At 46.0% G+C, this 20,112-nt stretch overlaps 1 protein-coding gene across 3 annotated transcripts in view; it reads left to right on the plus strand.

The window, feature by feature from the left end:
- Nucleotides 1–1,322: 1,322 nt before the first annotated feature.
- The window catches only part of LOC137562584 (diacylglycerol O-acyltransferase 2-like), a 78,425-nt gene continuing 59,635 nt past the window's right edge, over nt 1,323–20,112 (plus strand). Inside the window, exons 1-2 of one of the 3 annotated variants that reach the window (XM_068274072.1) lie at nt 1,323–1,469; nt 9,832–9,909. The gene's annotated coding sequence lies outside the window, so the exon portion shown is untranslated. The remainder of the gene's footprint in view (nt 1,470–9,831; nt 9,910–20,112) is intronic. The other 2 variants (XM_068274073.1, XM_068274074.1) reach the window with 2 other exon arrangements.

Consider the following 20,112-nt stretch of genomic DNA (forward strand, 5'->3'; position numbering starts at 1 on the left):
ACCCCCCTCCCCGCCGCTAGGCCCAATACCCCCGTCCTGCCCGCTACCCCTCCAGCTCGGCGGCCGGCTCCCCGCACCCACCGACGGGCGGATGCCGCCACTAGAAATGTGCCGCCTGAGGCAAAAGTTTCACCCCGCCCCATGAGCGGGCCGGCCCTGATCGCGGGCTAGCAGGCTTCTCTCTGCAGCCACCTCTCTCCCCCTGCAGGGAACGGTGCTTGAGCGAGTGCTTGTTCCCTCGCACATCGCAGAATGATGCTATTCCGTTAGGCGGTCCTGGGAGAGCCACTGTGCGGCCGCAATTCTGGGTGAGGCGGTCGCAGAGTGGTTAAAAACCCAGAATTGCCATGGACTAACACTGCCCAGATATGTATTTGTCTGTAGTTGGCTCCGCCCACTTTTTCTAACCCTAACACACAATTACTCAATGACCAAGTTTGTGAGCTTTGTGGTCTTTGCCATCAATAATTTGCATTGAATTAAAACAAATCTGATTGGCTGTTTGTAGCTCCACCCCCTTTTCTGAATTTGAACCCCAGTCACCCAATGACCAACTGTACCAGGTTTGAGGCTTGTGCCATTAACCAACCATTGCCAAGAATGGCAGCAATTACATATTCCCCTTGAAAATCAATAGGTGAATTTTGATTGGCTTTTGTAGGCTCCACCCACTTTTCTGAAAAATAATCCCAGTCACCCAGCGACCAACTGTGCAAAGTATGAGAACCCTACCATTAACAGTGTAAGAATGGCTGCAGTTTACATTTTCCCAGTGAAATTTGTATTTGTCTCCGCCCACTTTTTGGTTATGGGAATAAAAAGTATTCTATGTGTTATTCCAGGTAATGTACTATGTGTGTTCCAAATTTCATTCAAATCCGTTCTGCCATTGTTGTGTGATTGCGTAACAAACATCCAAACTTTCGCATTTATAATATTAGTGAGATAACTTCTGGGCCGACGCAGGTCGCCGCGGATCACACACAGTGACGTAGTTCTGCGCCAGGATTAGATTAGGCACTTCCGTCACAGCGTACCGCAACATGGGAAGTATGAACTCCCCCTAGGGATACATTAGGCTGCGGTAGCATTGCGGCAACTTGCCGCACCGCACCAATGTGAAAGGGCCCTTAGAGTTTCAATAGTAAATCAGGACTGTGCATTAGGAATATAAGTATAGCATTAGCTTCTGGTTCTGGAGCCGGTACAGAGGAGCGCAGGGACAGGAGGGTTAATTCTCCGCTTGCACCGGGGTCACAGTCCTCCCTGTCCACATCCACATCAGTAACAGAGCAAAGTTCAGCTCATCAGATAGGGAGATCTCTGCACAGGAGCACAATAACACAGACATTCCGGCACACAGCTGCAGAGACGCTTACCTGTGTGGGACGCGCTGTACAGCGCACTCTCTCCGAGCGACCCACAAAACTGGCACTCCAGCACACCACAGGCACACAGAGAGCTCTAAGGTAAGAAAATCATTGTGTAGATGTGTGCTCACTATAGATAGCAGTAAGTCTTAGGTGCCCATACATCAGAGGATGTATGGGCAGGTCGACCAATAGATCGAATCTGATTAGAGAGATCTGCTGCCTGCCCACACACCACAGGTCAATTCCCGAACGATTACATGCTGAAATCGATCCGGGATCGGCCTTGTGACACCGCATCTGCTACTTCGCTGGCCTGACGCTGTCCCCCCTTGAAATGTTCAATCGGCCCCACCCCCGGTGCACAAACAATACACTACCTGTCCACGGCCCCCGCTGGCACCGGGTGCTATCCTATGTCCATACAAACGCCGCATGTGGTTGCAGGAGTACACCTGGGTACATGTGTGACGTCACACACGCACCCACCTGCACGCCGGCAACCACGTGGGGCGCGTGTATGGACAGAGGATAGCGCCCAGTGCCAGCGGCGGACGTGGTCAGGAAATGTATTGGGCAGTGAGGGATGGGGGGGGGGGGGGGGGTGGGAGGGAGGGATATGAGAGGGTACCCTCACGTTCGTTGCTCATCCTGATATCGCTCGCAATTACTGCGGCACACCTGACCGACCACGACGGTGCATCTTGCAGCATATCCGATTGACATACTCGGTCAGAAATCAGTCGCCTCCTCAATCAGGCATGCACTCGGCGGCACAGATTTTCATCTGATTCAATGATAATTATCTAATTGGCGGTCGATGGGCTGCCAAGTTGCTAGATGTATGGGTACCTGTTTCCCCTACGTCAGGGCCCGGGCCAAATCTGCAGCATTTCCCACATGTGAGTGGGGTGGGAAAACGCTGCCTATCTCTGTTAATGGCTTGCAGTCCAGTGCACTGTACACAGAGTCGGGACAAGGTCATCCAGCCCCCAAGGCTGAGACACCAAAGTGCGTCCCTCCATCCCTCCCACACTGATTGCTATTAGACTAAGAGGTGCCCCCAACACCTTAATCTCTAGTTATCTGGCTTGCAGTCACTGCCATGTATCCCCTTTTCTTATTTCTCTCTGCTTCAAACACAATAGGGGAATGATAGCTGAGTGAGTTGGGCGCCCTCCTCCTACACTGTGCCCTGAGGCTGGAGCCTCTCTCGCCTCTGCCTCGACCCTGACTGTAATGCAATTCTGAATGCCATACTGCAGTTTTCTGCTGTATGTACCTGAATTGCTATAGCCACGCATGGCATGGCTAAGCAGCAGTACGGGAGTCGCGGCCGAATCAGAAACAGCAGCAGCTCTTAGTGGAAATACATACAATAAACAAATGCTGTGCAAAATTATTTTTGTTGATCATTAAGGGTGATGTTACCTGTGATTACTGTACAGATATGCTGCTCAACAGAGAGGCATGTAGTGTATCCTGTCCAATGGGGGGAAGGGGGAAGGGGGGGCGATGAGGGGGGAGGGGCGATGAGCAGGAGGTGCCCTACTCAAGCTCTCAGAGGAAATGACTGTAGCAGGTTCACCAACTCAACAGGTCGCTAAAGGAGGACCTTTGACTTTTAAACTCACACTAGACAATCACCTGAAACAATCACAAATGATCGATTTTGGTTACAAGTCTAGAACGTTTAGCACATTCCAAATATGATCCTCAAAGGAACCTGAGGCTGGGTTCACACATGACATACCGTGAAAGGCTGCGTTTTATGGCATGTTTTATGTTAATGTTGTGTGCTTTTCTATTGCGTTTTTACTGCGGTTTTGGTGCGTTTTTTAATGCGCATTTATTGCGTTTTTTAAAACGCATATGCGTTTTTAGATTTTTATTTTTGCATATCACAACAGGAAGCGAAAAAAACTGCAAAAAAAGCTTATTTTGGGGAAAAAAAGCATATAAAAACGCATGAAAAGCGCATACCATTGTGTTCCCATTGACTTTCATTATGTGCGTTTTGGCAGAGTTCCTGCATAATATGCAACAAAACCAGCGTTTTCGGAACGCATACTGTAAATCGCAGGTGTCTGCGTTTTTTTTCTGCGTCCCTTTGACTAACATTGCTGCATAAAATGCAGTGTTTTATGCAACGCTAGCGTTTCTGCTATGTGTGCACCCAGCCTTACATATTTATGTCATTTTAAACAATACAAATTGCCTGGCTGTCCTGCTGATCCTCTGCCTATAAAGCCAATCACTGACCCATTTTACCTCCTCTGTGTAGTGTGAGGGTCAACAGATATTGATTAGTATGAGCAGATTGTGTCGGTAAACCCTCATACTACATGGTGGAGGTGGTAAAATTGGTCAGTGATTGGCCAATCATAATTATAAGTATATACCTGGCTTAATCATTTTAGGTGCCATACACACATACAATTTTGATTGCCCAATGATTGGCCAGTTTAACCACTAGAACCTGGTACAATTTGATTGGGGGTGATAGAAATGGTCAGTGATTGGCCGATCACTGACCAATTCTACCACCTCTCTGTAGTATGAGGCTGGTTTCACACTGGAAACCAGCGTCAGCAATGCGGTGCATCGCGCCCGACGCACCGCATCGCACCGTCAAAAACAGGCCTTCAGGGAACATTGCGCTATTGTGCGTTGTTCCCTGTCTAGCCGTCGGCCGAGCGGGAAGTGACATGCGCGTGTCGCGAGCTTGCCGTCACTTCCTGCTTCAGGTATGCGGAAGTGCACAGAAGCGTATTGCTAAAATACACTTACGTGCAAGCGGGCCGCAGCGTCGGTGGTTCTTCTAGAATCCACGCGTCGCCATAGACTAACATGACTTCCGGGCCGGTGCAGATCGCCGCAGAATCCCCGCAGTAAGGTAATTCTGGCCCTGCATCATTCCGTAACGTCCTAGTATGAAAGTCCCCATAGGCTTTCATTGCACGGCGGTGGGGTGCGGTATAAATACCGCACCGCCATGGTGTGAAAGGGCCCTGAGTGCTTACCTACACAATTATAATATTCAATATCTGATGACCATCATACTGCACAGAGGTGGTAAAATTGGACAGTGACTGGCCAATCATAATTGAAAGTGTGTACCAGGCTTAAAGGACACTTGAAGTGAGAGGGATATAGAGGCTGCCATATAAACAATACCAGTTGCCTGGCAGCCCTGCTGGTCTATTTGGCTGCAGTAGTGTCTGAATCACACCAGAAACAAGCATGCAGCTAATCTTGTCAGATCTGACAATGTCAGAAACACCTGATCTGCTGCATGCTTGTTCAGGGTCTATGGCTAAAAGTATTAGAGGCAGAGGATCAGCAGGATAGCCAGGCAACTGGTATTGATATAAAAAGGAAATAAATATGGCAGCCTCCATGTTCATCTCACTACAGTTGTCCCTAAAAGTTCTGGTACATGCATGACATTTTGAATGGCCAATGATTAGGCAATTTAACCACTTCCATATAGAATGAGGGTCTACCTACACAATGGGCTTGATTCACAAAAGAGTGCTAACTGTTAGCACGGCCGTTTTCGCGTGAATTTTCGCATTGCGCGCTGTTGCAAATTTTTGCGCAAAACGATAACGTTTTTGCGCGCAAACGCAAATTCTCCCGCAAAATCGATATCGTTTTCGCGCGAAAATGTGCGTTTGCGTGCGAAACCTTTATCGTTTTGCGTGAAAATTTGCGACTGCGCGCAATGCGAAAATTTACGCGAAAACGGCCGTGCTAACAGTTAGCAATCTTTTGTGAATCAAGCCCTATTTGTTCATATATTCATCTGTTGGCCACACATCAGGCGACTTGGCAGCCAATCGACCATCCAATTCGATTATTATAATCAAATTGGATGAAAATTGGTGCTACCAAGTGCTTGCCCGATCGATAAAGCGACCAATTTCGGGACGGAAATTGGTCGCATGGTCGATCGCGCATGCCACAAGATGTCAGGCTGAAGTTGGTTGGTCGGGTGCGCGGCGGTATGGCGGCCGATTTCGGAACGAGCGATGAGTTGACATAACCCCCGCCGCAATGTATAAATGTGCCCCACGTGTGTGCATTTATAGGTTACCTGTCCTGTAGCAGCCTCTGTGCGGTGTCCGTAACCTCCGGGCTGCTATACGTAAACGCCACTGGCGCCTGGCGTCTGACGTCAAACACTAGGTGCCAGTAGCGTGTACGGCGGCTGCCCGGAGGTTACGGACACCCTGCGGAGGCTGCTACAAGACAGGTAACGTATAAATGCACACTGGGGGGGGGACATTTATACATTGGGGGCAGCGGTGCCGATTCCCTGATGCTGAAATCGGATGGGAATCGGCCTCTAGTGTAAGGGCAGAATCAACAAAAAAGACAAATTTATCTCTAATCAGATTGGATTAGAGATACATTTGTCTCTTTGTCGAATCTGCCCATAATCGTTAGATCTATGAGCACCTTAAAGGGAACCATAGATGAAGGATAGCTGAAAAATGGAAAAAGATGTTATACATACCTGGGGCTTCCTCCAGCCCCATAAGCCTGTATCGCTCCCACGCCACCATCCTCCACTGCCTCTATCGCCGCTACCGGGTCCCGTCACTTCCGCCGGACGCGACCAGTTGTACGCATGCGCCTGCGCAGTATGGAGGGAGAGCACTGCACTTGCGTCGACTGGCCGAAATTACGGGACCCGGTACCGGCGGACAGAGGCAGCTGAGGATGGCGGCGTGGGAGCGATCCAGGCTTATGGAGCTGGAGGAAGCCCCAGGTATGTATAAATGTAGTATCATCGTCGTATCTGGTTCTCTTTAAGTGTTTACCTACACAATCTGCTCATAGCATTCAATATCTGTTGACCCTCCTACCACATATAGATGGTAAAATTGGCCAGTGGTTGGCAAATCATAATTGAAAGTGTGTACCAGGCAAGTCACCTTCAGGTTGTTAGCGCCTCACTGACCATCTCTACTTATTTTGGCCTGAAGCCAGGGGCGTAACTACAATTCATGGGGCCCCCAGCAAAGCTTTGATGGGACCCTCCCAATGTTCACTCCCCTTCCTTTGCCTCCTCTTGGTGCCCTCCACGACCTTGTGGCCCATCTCACAAGGGTTATAAAACAAGTGTGGGCATCATGATCTTAAAGGAAAACTTAATTGTCCTAAAAAAAATGACTTGTACTCACCCGGGGCTCCCTTCAGCCCCCTGCAGCTGAACGGTGCCCTCGCCGTGTCTCTCCGATGCAGCTGGACTCGCCGGCGGCCACTTCCGGTTTGGCTGTCACCGGCCGACAGGCTGGGAACGCGGCTGATTAGCCGCGTTCCCGGCCGCAATAGCATTAAAGAAGGCGCTATTGCGGCCGGGAACGCGGCTAATTAGCCGCGTTCCCAGCCTGTCGGCCGGTGACAGCGAAACCGGAAGTGGCCGCCGGCGAGTCCAGCTGCATCGGAGAGACACGGCGAGGGCACCGTTCAGCTGCAGGGGGCTGAAGGGAGCCCCGGGTGAGTACAAGTCATTTTTTTTAGGACACTTAAGTATTCCTTTAACACCTATAACAAGTGTAGCCACAAACACCTGATCTGAAAGATAGACTCCTTTATCAGGAGTGAAGTAGTAGTTGGGCCCTCCTTACAGCTCTGAAGCCCTCCCCCCCCCCCCCCCGCAGTCATGGGGCTGATCCCCTCTACTTAAAGTGGATCCGAGATGAACTTTTACTCATTGCATAATTGTGTTCCTTTCCTATTGTTTATAGGGCATTCCTCAAGCCTAATACTTTTTTGTTTTTGTTTTAATACTCTAATTCCCTATAAACTAAACAAGCCACGCCCACAGGTTTTCAGAGAGCCAAGGCACTTTCAGACAGTAGCATTGGCTCATGGGAGCTCAGTCTGGGCAGGAGGAGGGGGAGGTATTACTAGCCAGAGATTTCAGAGGCAGAGGGGAGGAGGGAGGAGGAGGGGGATTAGGCTTTTTTTTGCCCAAGATGCAGATAAGCCTGCCTCTGTGTAATGTTTACAAACAACATGGCTGCTGTCATTGTATCCCAGGAAGAAATAATCATATTCTATTAAAGCTGTTTGCAGCTAGATTTGCTGTATAAACTAAATTCTAGATAAGATATATAGACAAGTTACTTGTTATAGTTAGTTTTTCATCTCGGATCTGCTTTAATTCCCTGCCTTGTGCAGCAGCAAAGCTGTAGTGTCTATATCAGGTTGCATGGAGACAGATATGAGAGAATAGACATGAAAGGCTCTCTTGTCACCCTCAGTGAGTATTTTGTTTGCTCAGATGACCTAACAGGACCTCTATCTATGAACAGGTTACATCATTCTGCGACTACCACTGATAGGGTGTATTGCTGCGGTCAGCACCATGCACCGGGCGAGTGCAGCTCACCTGCATGTACTGGTGATACGCCGTGCAAAGGGTTTATTGCTCCATGTGCTTACATGAGTGACACAGGTGATACTGTCTGCTCCCTGCTCTCTAGGAAGGCCCTGATGGATTGTAAAACAGAACAGAGTTCACAAATGTCCTGCTTTACACAGGACTGTCCTAGATTTTGTGGTGCGCTCCTGCCCGCTGTCTTAAAGGGCATAAGAGGTGAAAATAAACAAATGAGATAAACAATGGTCTCTATCTTCCTTCTCCTAAAAATTACTTTTTTTTAGCTATCCTGCAGTTTTATTTTATATTTAAATATAGTTTATACGTTTTTACTGTTTCATTGTCTCTTCTCAATGACACATTCATTGAAGTATGCCAGAGCTAAAATCTAAGAACTATTGACCCTTTTTATCTCGTTTCTGCTCTCAGAAGCCATTTACTGACAGGAAAGTGTTTCATGGCTGTAATTTTTTTTTATCAGTGAGGGTTATGCTATAGTCTGACCCAGACTGAAACTGTCACTTGCATACTTCATATTTAAAAGAGAACTGTAGACAGAGGTGTATGGAGGCTGCCATATTTATTTCCATTTAAGCTATACCAGTTACCTGGCTATCCTGCTAATCCTCTGCCTCTAATACTTTCAGCCATAGCCCCTGAACAAGCATGCAGCAGATCAGTTTTTTCTGACAATTTTGACAGATACGACAAGATTAGCTGCATGCTTGTTTCTGGTGTGATTCAGCCAGCCACTACTTCAGTCAAATAGATCAGCAGGACTGCCAGGCAACTGGTATTGCTTGAAAGGAAATAAATATGGCAGCCTCCATATCCCTCTCACTACAGTTCTCCTTAAAGGGCTGGAACCCACAGGAGCGCTTTTGGCAGCGTTTTGGCAGCACTGCGATACGCTAGCAGTTTGCCAAAACGCTGGGCTAATGTTAATGGATGGGGCAACTTCCACAGGAGCGTTTGCGTTTCCCAGAAACGCAAACGCAGGACCTGCAGCATTTTCGGAGCGTTAGCGCTTCAATGTGAAGTATTGAAACACTAGCAGAAACGCTCAGCAAAACCTAAACTTTGCGGTTCAGCACACTGTAACAAAATGAAAAATAATTCACAGGACCAATCACGATAAAAACGCAAAACGCAAAACGCTACGCACCCGCTGGGCAAAAAAATACAATGTTGCAAAACAAAACCAAAAACGCGCATGAATCCGCTTGCAAACCGCTCAGACAAATCGCTAGCGGTTGCGTTTTGCGTTTGCTGATTTCAGTGGGTTCCAGGCCAACGCTTTCAGGCAGAGAAAGAAAAAAAGGAACACAGCCTGGTTATTTGTTTGCTTAGCACTGTACATACACATGTCTATCTCATCATGTCACCTCGGGTATTAAAGAGAACCTGAACTGAAAATGAAAAGTAAAAATAAACATACACACGTAATACTTACCTCCTGTGTGGTCTACTCATCAATCTCCTCTCCTGTTCCTGTTTGTCCACTGTGATCAATGGAATACTCCGTCCTCCAGTAACTAGGGATGGTTAGAAATGCCGATTTCGGATTCCGCCTTCCGCAAATGCCGGTTTCCACTACCGCTTTATTACGACGGTATTTTGCGGTATACCGGCAGTATTCTGATTTCCATGGATTTCCGCAGAAATTTCTGCCTAACAAACTACCGAATCCTAGCTAGGGTCAGTACCTATTCAGTAAGTAGTACTTGCGCAAGACTCCCTAACACTGCAGGGTGGCCTCCTGAGCGCGTCCCAGTGGCTGCAGCTCTTGAGCGCTTTGAGTCTGATAGGAGAAAAGCGCTATACAAATGTTCGAATTAATACCAAATGTTTGGATTATTATTACAAATCCCCATTCTCTGATTGGCTGATCTCTATCCCTTCCTGTCATAGTACCAATCTGCATGTTTGGATCATTTTATGCTTACCTCTAATGAGAACAAAATCGGTCAATTCTGTCCATTAGTAACGCCAAACTGTGGATTTTTTGCGCGCACCTTCGTTTCATCAGATAATGTATTTTTGTCGTTCCTTATCTCCGTACAGGTGGTCGGCAGGTAGCGGTTGCGGTATTCCACAGAGGAGAGCAGGTGACCCTTCTCCATGAATAGGTGACATATTCAGGTCATTACACTACCACAGCCTTCCTATCCCTTCCGTTGTGTTACCGTACAGGAGAATTGTACCGTTTTTACCTGATTAATAAGACATTACTGTATTTATAAAACGCCAACATATTATCCAGTGCTGTACAATGGATAAATGGGATAACATACAAGGTAGGACATACAACAAGGAGCTCACAACAAAACAAGATCATGCAGATGATTTGATAACAGTAGTTCAGTGTCTTTGGTAAAAATAGAGACTGTTCTAGCCCACTAGAGGGCTGTCAGATGGTGAGATTGCATAATCAAGCTGGAAACACTAGGGGATAGGGCCCTGCCAGGCACACATGCAAAAAGGGCGTCTAGAAAAAAGGGGCGCGGGATATGGACAAAATTTTAAAATATTATATATCAACATTTTTTTAGGGTTTCTAAATCATAATCGAAACTCAAGTATAAATACATTGAAATTACAGTAATAAAATCGGACAATTTCGTCCATAAAACGATATTTAAAACCATAAAACAATATTTACACTTGTATTTAGCATAGAAACTGTAAATATTACAGATATTTTACTGCAACTATACCTAATCCTACTCTCACACAACCCTCCCTGTAGCTATCACTAACCTTTAAGGTGCGTACACACGCCGGACTGGAGGCAACGACGGGTCCGTCGTTACCTCCCGCTGGGTGGGCGTGCCAACGACAGTCCGGCGTGTGTACACACTGTCGGCGGACTGATACGGCTGCTCCTGAGCGATCCGCCGGGCGGATAGCTCAGAAGCAGCCGTATCAGTCCGCCGACAGTGTGTACACACGCCGGACTGTCGTTGGTACGCCCACCCAGCGGGAGGTAACGACGGACCCGTCGTTGCCTCCAGTCCGGCGTGTGTACGCACCTTTAGACCTCCCCTGGTGTTGCCTAACCCTAACTCTAACCCCCCCCCCCCAGTGGTCCCTAACCCTAAGACCCCTCCCCCCGGTGGTGTCTAACCCTAAGACCCCTCCCCCGGCGGTGTCTAACCCTAAGACCCCCTTGGTGGTGCCTAACCCTAAAAATCCACCTACTTCACTGCAAATAACATGAATATAAAAAGCTATACATTTTTAATAGCATTAAAAGCCTTACAATAATGTACACATCACAAATCTTAAACTAACGGTAATGTAAAAAAAAAAAATCAAAAAGCTATACATTTCTAATAGAATAAATAGCCTAACAATAATGTTCGCATTAAAAAAATCTTAAAATAACGGCAATATAAAAACCAATATATTCGATTAGAAATGTGAAAACTGTAATTTACGCATTGTAATTCCGAAAACAAGGTTAATTCAAAAAAGCGATATATTTGTAAGATAATAAGCTTCAAAACGATAATTTATGCATTGTACTCCTAAAAACGAATTTTAAAACGCTAAAATTAGTTAAAGAGGAGCTGTCAGAGGAGCTGTCAAAAACAAACACATATACAGTATAAGCAGATAAATATTTGCTCTACTTACATAACATATGTATTGCACTGTCCACGTTTTGATTTGAGTGATTTTATCAAAAGTAAAAAAAGAGAAAATCTTTCTAAGGCCTGGTGCACACCAAAAACCGCTAGCAGATCCGCAAAATGCTAGCAGATTTTGAAACGCTTTTTCTTATTTTTCTGCAGCGTTTCAGCTAGCGTTTTGCGGTTTTGTGTAGCGGTTTTGGTATAGTAGATTTCATGTATTGTTACAGTAAAGCTGTTACTGAACAGCTACTGTAACAAAAAACGACTGGCAAACCGCTCTGAAGTGCCGTTTTTCAGAGCGGTTTGCGGTTTTCCTATACTTAACATTGAGGCAGAAACGCATTCGCAATCCAAAATCTGCAGCAGCCCGGGAGTATGCGTTTCTGCAAAACGCCTCCCGCTCTGGTGTGCACCAGCCCATTGAAATACATTACTCTAGCGGATCCGCACCCGCAAGCAGATCGCAAACCGCAGCGGAAACGCTCCGGTGTGCACTAGGCCTTAGCATTTCCCATTTTAAGTGTGGCTATTTTGAAGACAGTCGTGATGTAATTTCCTCCCTTAGTCTCCTCTGCCTGATTTGCCTGCCCTTCACTATAGAAAGTGCATTGACTCAGCATGAGAAATATTGGCCAATCAGAGAGGAACAGAGGTGTGGGAGGGGAAAACAGGAGGGAAAGAGGCTTCAGCCAATCAGGCTGCATTAGTTAAGTCTGAGGGGAAGAAGAGAAGCAAAAATGGACAACCCAGCATGCCCTGCAACTTCCCTTTTGTGTACCACATTTTATGTGTACCAAATATGAGTCAGGTAAACTGGGGAATGATCATTTATCAACAAGAAAAGTAATAGAGATTGTAACTTTTGGATTGCCTGATTACTTTTTTACCAGATAAAAATAAATATATATTTTTTTTTATTTTAAGCCCGACAGTTACTCTTTACTAGCTGGACGCCCGGCGTTGCCCGGGTATGAATTTGGCTAGTGTTGGATCTGCCCACTTTTCCTAATCCTAACACACAATTACTTAATGACCAAGTATGTGAGCTTTACTGAATTTGAACCCCAATCACCCAATGGCCAACTGTACCAGGTACAGGTGATTAACAGTGCAAGAATGGCAGCAATTAAATATTCCCCTTACAAATCAATAGGTGGATTTTGATTGGCTTTTAAAGGCTCCACCCACTTTTCTGAATATTAATCCCAGTCACCCAGTGACCTACTGTGCAAAGTTTGAGAACCCTACCATTAACAGTGTAAGAATGGCTGCAGTTTACATTTGCGCAATGAAATTTGTATTTTTCTCCACCCACTTATTTCCTAACATTGTTCAGGTATGTATTTGGCTGGTGTTGGCTCCGCCTACTATTTCTAACCCTAACACACAATTACTCAATAACCAAGTTTGTGAGCTTTGCGATCTTTGGCATCAATAATTTGCATTGAGATTAAACAAATCTGATTGGCTGTTTGTGGCTCCACCCCTTTGAATTTGAACCCCAGTCACCCAATGACCAACTGTACCAGGTTTAAGGCTTGTGCCATTAACAGTGCAAGAATGGTAGCAATTACATATTCCCCTTGAAAATCAATACGTGAATTTTGATTGGCTTTTGTAGGCTCCACCCACTTCTCTGAATATTAATCCCAGTTACCCAGTGACCAATTGTGCAAAGTTTGAGAACCCTACCATTAACAGTGTAAGAATGGCTGCTGTTTACATTTTCCCAGTAAAATTTGTATATGTCTCCACCCACTTATGACCCGGCGTTGCCTTTTTATGTATTTGGCTGGTGTTGGCTGTGCCTACTTTTCTAACCCTAACACACAATTAATCAATTACCAAGTGTGTGATCTTTGCGGTGTTTGGCATCAATAACGTGCATTGAAATGAAACAAATTTAATTGGCTGTTTGTGGCTCCACCTCTTTTCTGAAATTGAACCCTAGTCACCCAATGATCAACTGAACCAGGTTTGAGGTTCGTGCCATTAACAGTGCAAGAATGGCAGCAATGTAAATATTCCCCTTGAAAATCAATAGGTTAATTTTGATTGGCTTTTATAGACTCCACCCACCTTTCTGAATATTAATCCCAGTCACCCAGCGACCAACTGTGCAAAGTTTGAGAACCCTACCATTAACAGTGTAAGAATGGCTGCAGTTTACATTTTCCAGTGAAATTTGTATTTGTCTCCGCCCCTTTTTGGTTATGGGAATAAAAAGTATCCTATACTTTATTCCAGGTCATGTACTATGTGTGTGCCAAATTTAATTCAAATCCGTTCAGCCATTTTTGCGTGATCGAGTAACAAACATCCAAACATCCAAATATCCAAACATCCGAACTTTCCCATTTATTATATTAGTAGGATAACGACAGTCAAACCAAAATTTCTAAACAATATTTGTTACAAAACTTATTTTGTAAGCAACCTCTATTTAACGGGCACCCTAATTTCTTCTTTGGCGCCCAATAGCCGATATTTTGCATTGGAGCGCCCTTTTAGTCCATTAGCCATATGCGCCCTTTTTTCCCTGTTCCCTCCTGCCAGAGGCTTACCTAATCTAAAGAGTGGGGGTAGAGACAATAGGTGCGTCTGTTGAGAGGGTGCCCAGCAGAATCAGAATCAATTTATTTCGCCAAGTAAGTTTGCACCTACAAGGAATTTGTCTTGGCAGTTGCTTAACAAACACAAACAAAACAAAAGAATTGTTCATTTTCAGTTCTGTGCTGATTACTTTCAAGTCCTAGCAGCTCTAACGTGGGTCAGCATTAAGTATGGCAACCGCTTGAGGAAAAAAGCTGTTCCTGTGTCTGGAGGTTTTGGTAGCGATTGACCAGAATCTTACTCCTGAAGGCATGTGCTGGAAGATGGAGTGAGCTGGGTGAGAGGGGTCAGAGGCAATTTTATTTACTCTCTTTCTACACCTGCTAGCATACCCCCCAACTGTCCCGTTTTCGTCGGGATTCTCACGATTTGGGGGGGCCCTCCCGCTATCCCGGGCCCCCCCTCTTGAATCCCGACAGCTGGGCAGAAATATAGGAGGAAAAAATGATCGAGGCTCCAGCCGCGGTAATGAGGGATGCGGGAGCCGGCTTCACTACTTCCTCTCGCCCTCCCTCTCTCTGAACGCCCCCCTGATGGGTCTGAGTCCCCCCCTTGTTAGCAGAGTGAGCGCAGCGGAGCAGCCAGCCGAGTCCTCTTACCGCAGATCCACTCGTACTGTCTAGCATTGGACCTTCCTGTTTACTATGATGTCACAGGAAGCAGATGGAAGTCCTATACCAGTACGAGTGGATCAGAGGTAAGAGGACTCGGCTGGCTGCTCCGCTGCGCTCACTCTGCCTACAGGGAGGGAGGAGGGGGGACACAGACATACATCGGGGGGGGGGGGGGGGCATTCAGAGAGGGAGGGAGGAAGTAATAAAGCCGGGCTCCCGCATCCCTCTTCACCGCGGCTGGAGCCTCGATCATTTTTTTCCTCCTCCAGGCAATCCTCCCCCACCTAAAAGTGGCACCCTCCTCCCCACCCACAGGCATTCTCGCCCCCCCCCCTCCACTGACAACCCTCCTCCCCACTAGCACCCTCCTCCCCACCAAGAGTGTACCCTGCCCATGGCCCTAGGCACCCTGCCCCTGGCCCCTGCACCCTAAAATGTTATTATGAAGGAAAATGAACCAGGATAGAAAGGACCAGTGTGGTTTGAATTATAAAACAACATATTTTCTTATGAAATTTTTATGGTATGCGTGACTGGAGGCGTGGCGGGGGTGTGGCCAGGGGTGTGGCAGGGGCGTGGCTTAAGTGTCCCGTTTTCTCATCTCAAAAAGTTGGGAGGTATGCCTGCTAGTGTAAAGATCCTGCAGGGAAGGTAAGCTACAGCCAATTATCCTTTCCGCTGATCGGATGATGCGATGCAGCCTCCCCTTTTCTAATGCTGAGCAGGAGCTGAACCATACAGTCATAGATGATGTTAAAGGGAACCTAAACTGAGAAGGATATGGCTTTTTCCTTTTAAAATAATACCAATTGCCTGACTCTCCTGCTGATCCTGTGTCTCTAATACCTTTAGCCACAGCCCCTCAGCAAGCATGCATATCAGGTGCTCTGACTGAAGTCAGACTGGATTAGCTGCATGCTTGTTTCAGGTGTGTGATTCAGCCTGGCCACTACTGTCGCCAGAGATCAGCAGGGCTGCCAGGCAACTGGCATTGTTTAAAAGGAAACATCCATATCCCTCTCAGTTTAGGTTCCCTTTAAGGGGAGGTGCTGGGGGGGAGATCTCCTAAAGTCTATTATCATCTCTATGGTTTTGAGAGCATTTAGTTCCAAGTTGTTGCTGCTGCACCAGGAGGAAAGCAGTAATATGGTACTGATGCGGAGGGGTAGGTGAGCATGTGTCAGGGGTACACAGAAGAAAAATAGTCCAGTAGCTCAAACTGCTGTAAGTAGATCAACACCAGGGAGTCAACCAGTCAACACCCGGATCCAACAGGGTGTAAGCAAACCGAACCAAAGGAAAAAGAAGACCGGGTCTCATCCTGGATTTGTGCAATTATAGCGGTAATTTAACCCTCCTGGCGGTTTGTAAAAATCCGCCAGGGGGCAGCAAATACGTTTTAAAAAAAAAATTTTTTTCATGTAGCGAGACGAGGTCTCGCTACATGATAGCCGCTGCTCGGCGGCATCCCCCCCGATCGCCGCCGGCGATCAGAGATCAAGAGATCCCGTTCAAAGAACGGGATCTCTTGGAGGGCTTCCCAGATCGCCATGGCGACGGGGCGGGATGACATCACCGACGTCATCGACATCGTGACGTCAAAGGGGACTCCGATCCACCCCACGGCGCTGCCTGGCACTGATTGGCCAGGCAGCGCACGGGGTCTGGGAGGGGGGGCAGCTGCGGCGACGCGTATAGCGGCGGATCGGCGGGTAGCGGCGGCGATCGGACACTGCACGCAGCTAGCAAAGTGCTAGCTGCGTGCAGCAAAAAAAAAATTATGCAAATCGGCCCAGCGGGGCCTGAGCGGTGCCTCCCGGCGGCATAGCCCGTGCACAGCACGGGCTTACCGCCAGGGAGGTTAATGTGCCATAGCAGACAAAAACCTATCTGCTATGGCACATTAAATTACTGCTATAATTGCACAAATCCAGGCTGAGACCCGGTCTTCTTTGGCCTTTTTTCTTTTTCCTTTGGCATAAGTCAGGGGAAGGCAGCCAGCAGGTAACAGAAATGGGTGGACAAACTCTGATGCAACATTGTGTTTGTGCAATGTGCAAACAGTTTTTCGCATTGCAGTTAGTGTTTTTACTGATTCAGTAAAGGACGTTTCATACTGTGTTGGACATTGTGTGCAAACTTCGTACTTATTGGATTGCCTTGCAGACCACAAGGGTCACCTGGCTCCTGCACTGTCCAACTCCACAGAGGTTGAGTCGACTTGCCTTTCTAGAACACACTCAAGGAACACGAAAGCCAAAATTCTTAGAGAAAAAGTAAAAGTTCTAAGAAGCCTACTGTGAACATATTTTTGAAGATTTGCATAAAAGTGGACCTGAACTGAAGGACAGAAGGAAAACATAGATACATGCACCTTGTATGTATTCAGAGAGTTTAGCCTGTCTAATTCCCCCTCATTTGTGACTAATCACAACTGAAATGTGATCTCTCAGCTGTGTCAGCTGGCTGCCTTGGCAGAGCAGCTTAATAGTAAACACAGGATGTTATGGGCCGTATGCAATTCACTTTTTCACCTGACTTTGCTCCTAGGTGATATTTGAACAACTTGTAAATAAAATGCATTTTACACCCCCAGCAAGCAAGCAAATACTCAAAATAATGTTGACAGTCGTTTTTCACCTACTTTTTGGTACTTCTTCCACTGCAAAGTGCTAAAAAGTAGATCTAAATTGAAAATGAAAAATTATCTCCTAAGAGAAAACTCAGGAGAAAGAGTTTCCATGAAAGCAGGAAGTAGACACACTGCAGATGCGTATCTTTTAGAGCAGAGAGGAAGTTCTGTGTTCAGGTCCGCTTTAAAGCCAATGGTTACAAATTTAAAAATAAAAAAGTCAGATACTCACCTAAGGAGAGGGAAGGCTCGGTCCTAATGAGCCTTCCCTCTCCTCTCCCGGAGCCCTCGGTGCTGCGCTGGCTCCCCCGTTCGTGTCCGCCCCTGCAGGGACTTCGGAGGTCTTCGGGAGCACTCGGGCTTCCGATGACGGGCCGCTCCATACTACCTACACGCGAGTGCGTCATAGAGGGCGCTCGCGCATGCGTAGTATGGAGCGGCCGCGTCATCGGGAGCCCGAGTGCTCCCGAAGGCTTCCGAAAGCTCCCTTCGGCTGCAGAAGTGGCAGTATTTGACCGAACTGGTCGAATACTGCTACGGGGGATCCTGCGCGGGACCGGGCACCGGGAGAGGGAAGGCTCATTAGGACCGAGCCTTCCCTCTCCTTAGGTGAGTATCTGACTTTTTTATTTTTAAATTGGTAAACATTCACTTTAACCAGAATTAAAGGGAATCTGAAGTGACAATAAACTTATAATATAAAAATTTGTACTGTATGTGTAGTACTGTTAAGGAATAAAACATTATTAGCACAGATATGAGATATTTAAGAGTTAAGAAACTTCAGCTGATATCTATGCAAAAGAGCTTCTCTGAGCTGTGCGACTTTATCAAGTCGTGGACAGCACTGTCTTTTGAAGCACGTATCTCAACTGTCTCTTAGGGCTGGTGCACACTGAGCAGGTTTTTCTGCGTTTTTGCAGCCGCTTGCGGCTGCGGATACGCTTGGTCAATGTATCTCAATGGGGTGGTTCACACCAGAGCGGGAGGCGTTTTGCAGAAACGCATACTCCCGGGGAGAGGCATTTTTTGGATTGCGGAGGCGTTTCTGCCTCCAATGTAAAGTATAGGAAAAACGCAAACTGCTCTGAAAAACGGCAGTTCAGAGCGGTTTGCCAGGCGTTTTTGTTACAGAAGCTTTTCAGTAACAGCTTTACTGTAACAATATATGAAATCTACTACACCAAAAACGCTTCCCAAAACCGCAAAATGCTAGCTGAAACGCTACAGAAAAATAAGAAAAAGCGTTTCAAAATCTGCTAGCATTTTGCGGATCTGCTAGCGGGTTTTGGTGTGCACCAGGCCTTACTGTTTCTTCTTTATGTTTTTTTTCTGCAGAGAAAAGTTCAAAGGGTCACTAACCTGTTCTGTGAAACCATTTAAAATGCTGAGTGTATTGTGGAAACTGCAATTATTATAGAATGATGCAATGTTATAAAAAAAAACGCTATATACCTGAAAATAAAAATATGACACTATTTTCTTTGCTACTAATGATCCGTATTACACAACCAATTCATTATATCATAAGGTTTTTTTTTTAAATCAGTGTCACTTTAATCTTCTGGTTAGTGCAGAAATATATTTGCAGTAAATTACCATTTTGCTATGCAAACTCGGAATGTGGACAATTCAAATTTTGTTCACAATTTAGAGGTAAATTTCAGATTCTCAATTCAGCAGTTTTCAATCATCCCTAGCTGGCGCGAGCTGTTGTCTATTGGTCTCCCCTGACTTGCCCACTGACCACAGGACTTATAAATGGCTGAGATACTGTTTGTTGTCTTTAGGACTAAAAATCCAAACATATCTGTAGATTAGCTGGGAGCAACCTTTGCCCCAATATCTGCTCCAAAGTCCAGCAATGATTAGATAAGGGGAGAATCAATGCCAGCAGCAAGATGTATCTCCAGATCGCCTCCTCTCCGTGATTTGTGAATGATCACTACACTGAAAATCTGAGCTTTAAGGAAGTCTAAACTGAATAAAATAATAATAATAATAATTTATAGTGACAGCGTCATCTGATTTTTCTTCCCTTGAATAGCTCAGTCACTTTATGCAACATTCACAAAAGCGACTCTTATTACTACGTATTTATATAGGGCGTACATTTTCTGCACTTTACAGAGTACATAGCTATGTCACTGACTGTCCTCAGAGGAGCTCACAATCTAATCTTACCATAGTCATAGTCTAATGTCCTACCATATTATTATTATGTATTTATATAGCAGTGACATCTTCTGCAGCACTTTACAGAGTACATAGCCATGTCACTGACTGTCCTCAGAGGAGCTCGCAGTCTAATCCAACCATAGTCATAGTGTCATGTCCTACCATATTATTATGTATTTATATAGCACTGACATCTTCTGCAGCACTTTACAGAGTACATAGCCATGTCACTGACTGTCCTCAGAGGAGCTCGCAGTCTAATCCAACCATAGTCATAGTGTCATGTCCTACCATATTATTATTTATTTATATAGCACTGACATCTTCTGCAGCACTTTACAGAGTACATAGTCATGTTACTGACTGTCCTCAGAGGAGCTCACAGTCTAATCCAACCATAGTCATAGTGTCATGTCCTACCATATTATTATGTATTTATATAGCACTGACATCTTCTGCAGCACTTTACAGAGTACATAGCCATGTCACTGACTGTCCTCAGAGGAGCTCACAGTCTAATCCAACCATAGTCATAGTGTAATGTCCTACCATATTATTATTTATTTATATAGCACTGACATCTTCTGCAGCACTTTACAGAGTACATAGTCATGTCACTGACTGTTCTCAGAGGAGCTCACAATCTAATCCTACCTTAGTCATAGTGTGA

This window comes from Hyperolius riggenbachi, chromosome 3, assembly GCF_040937935.1.
Source record: "Hyperolius riggenbachi isolate aHypRig1 chromosome 3, aHypRig1.pri, whole genome shotgun sequence".
NCBI classification, from domain to species: Eukaryota; Metazoa; Chordata; class Amphibia; order Anura; family Hyperoliidae; genus Hyperolius; species Hyperolius riggenbachi.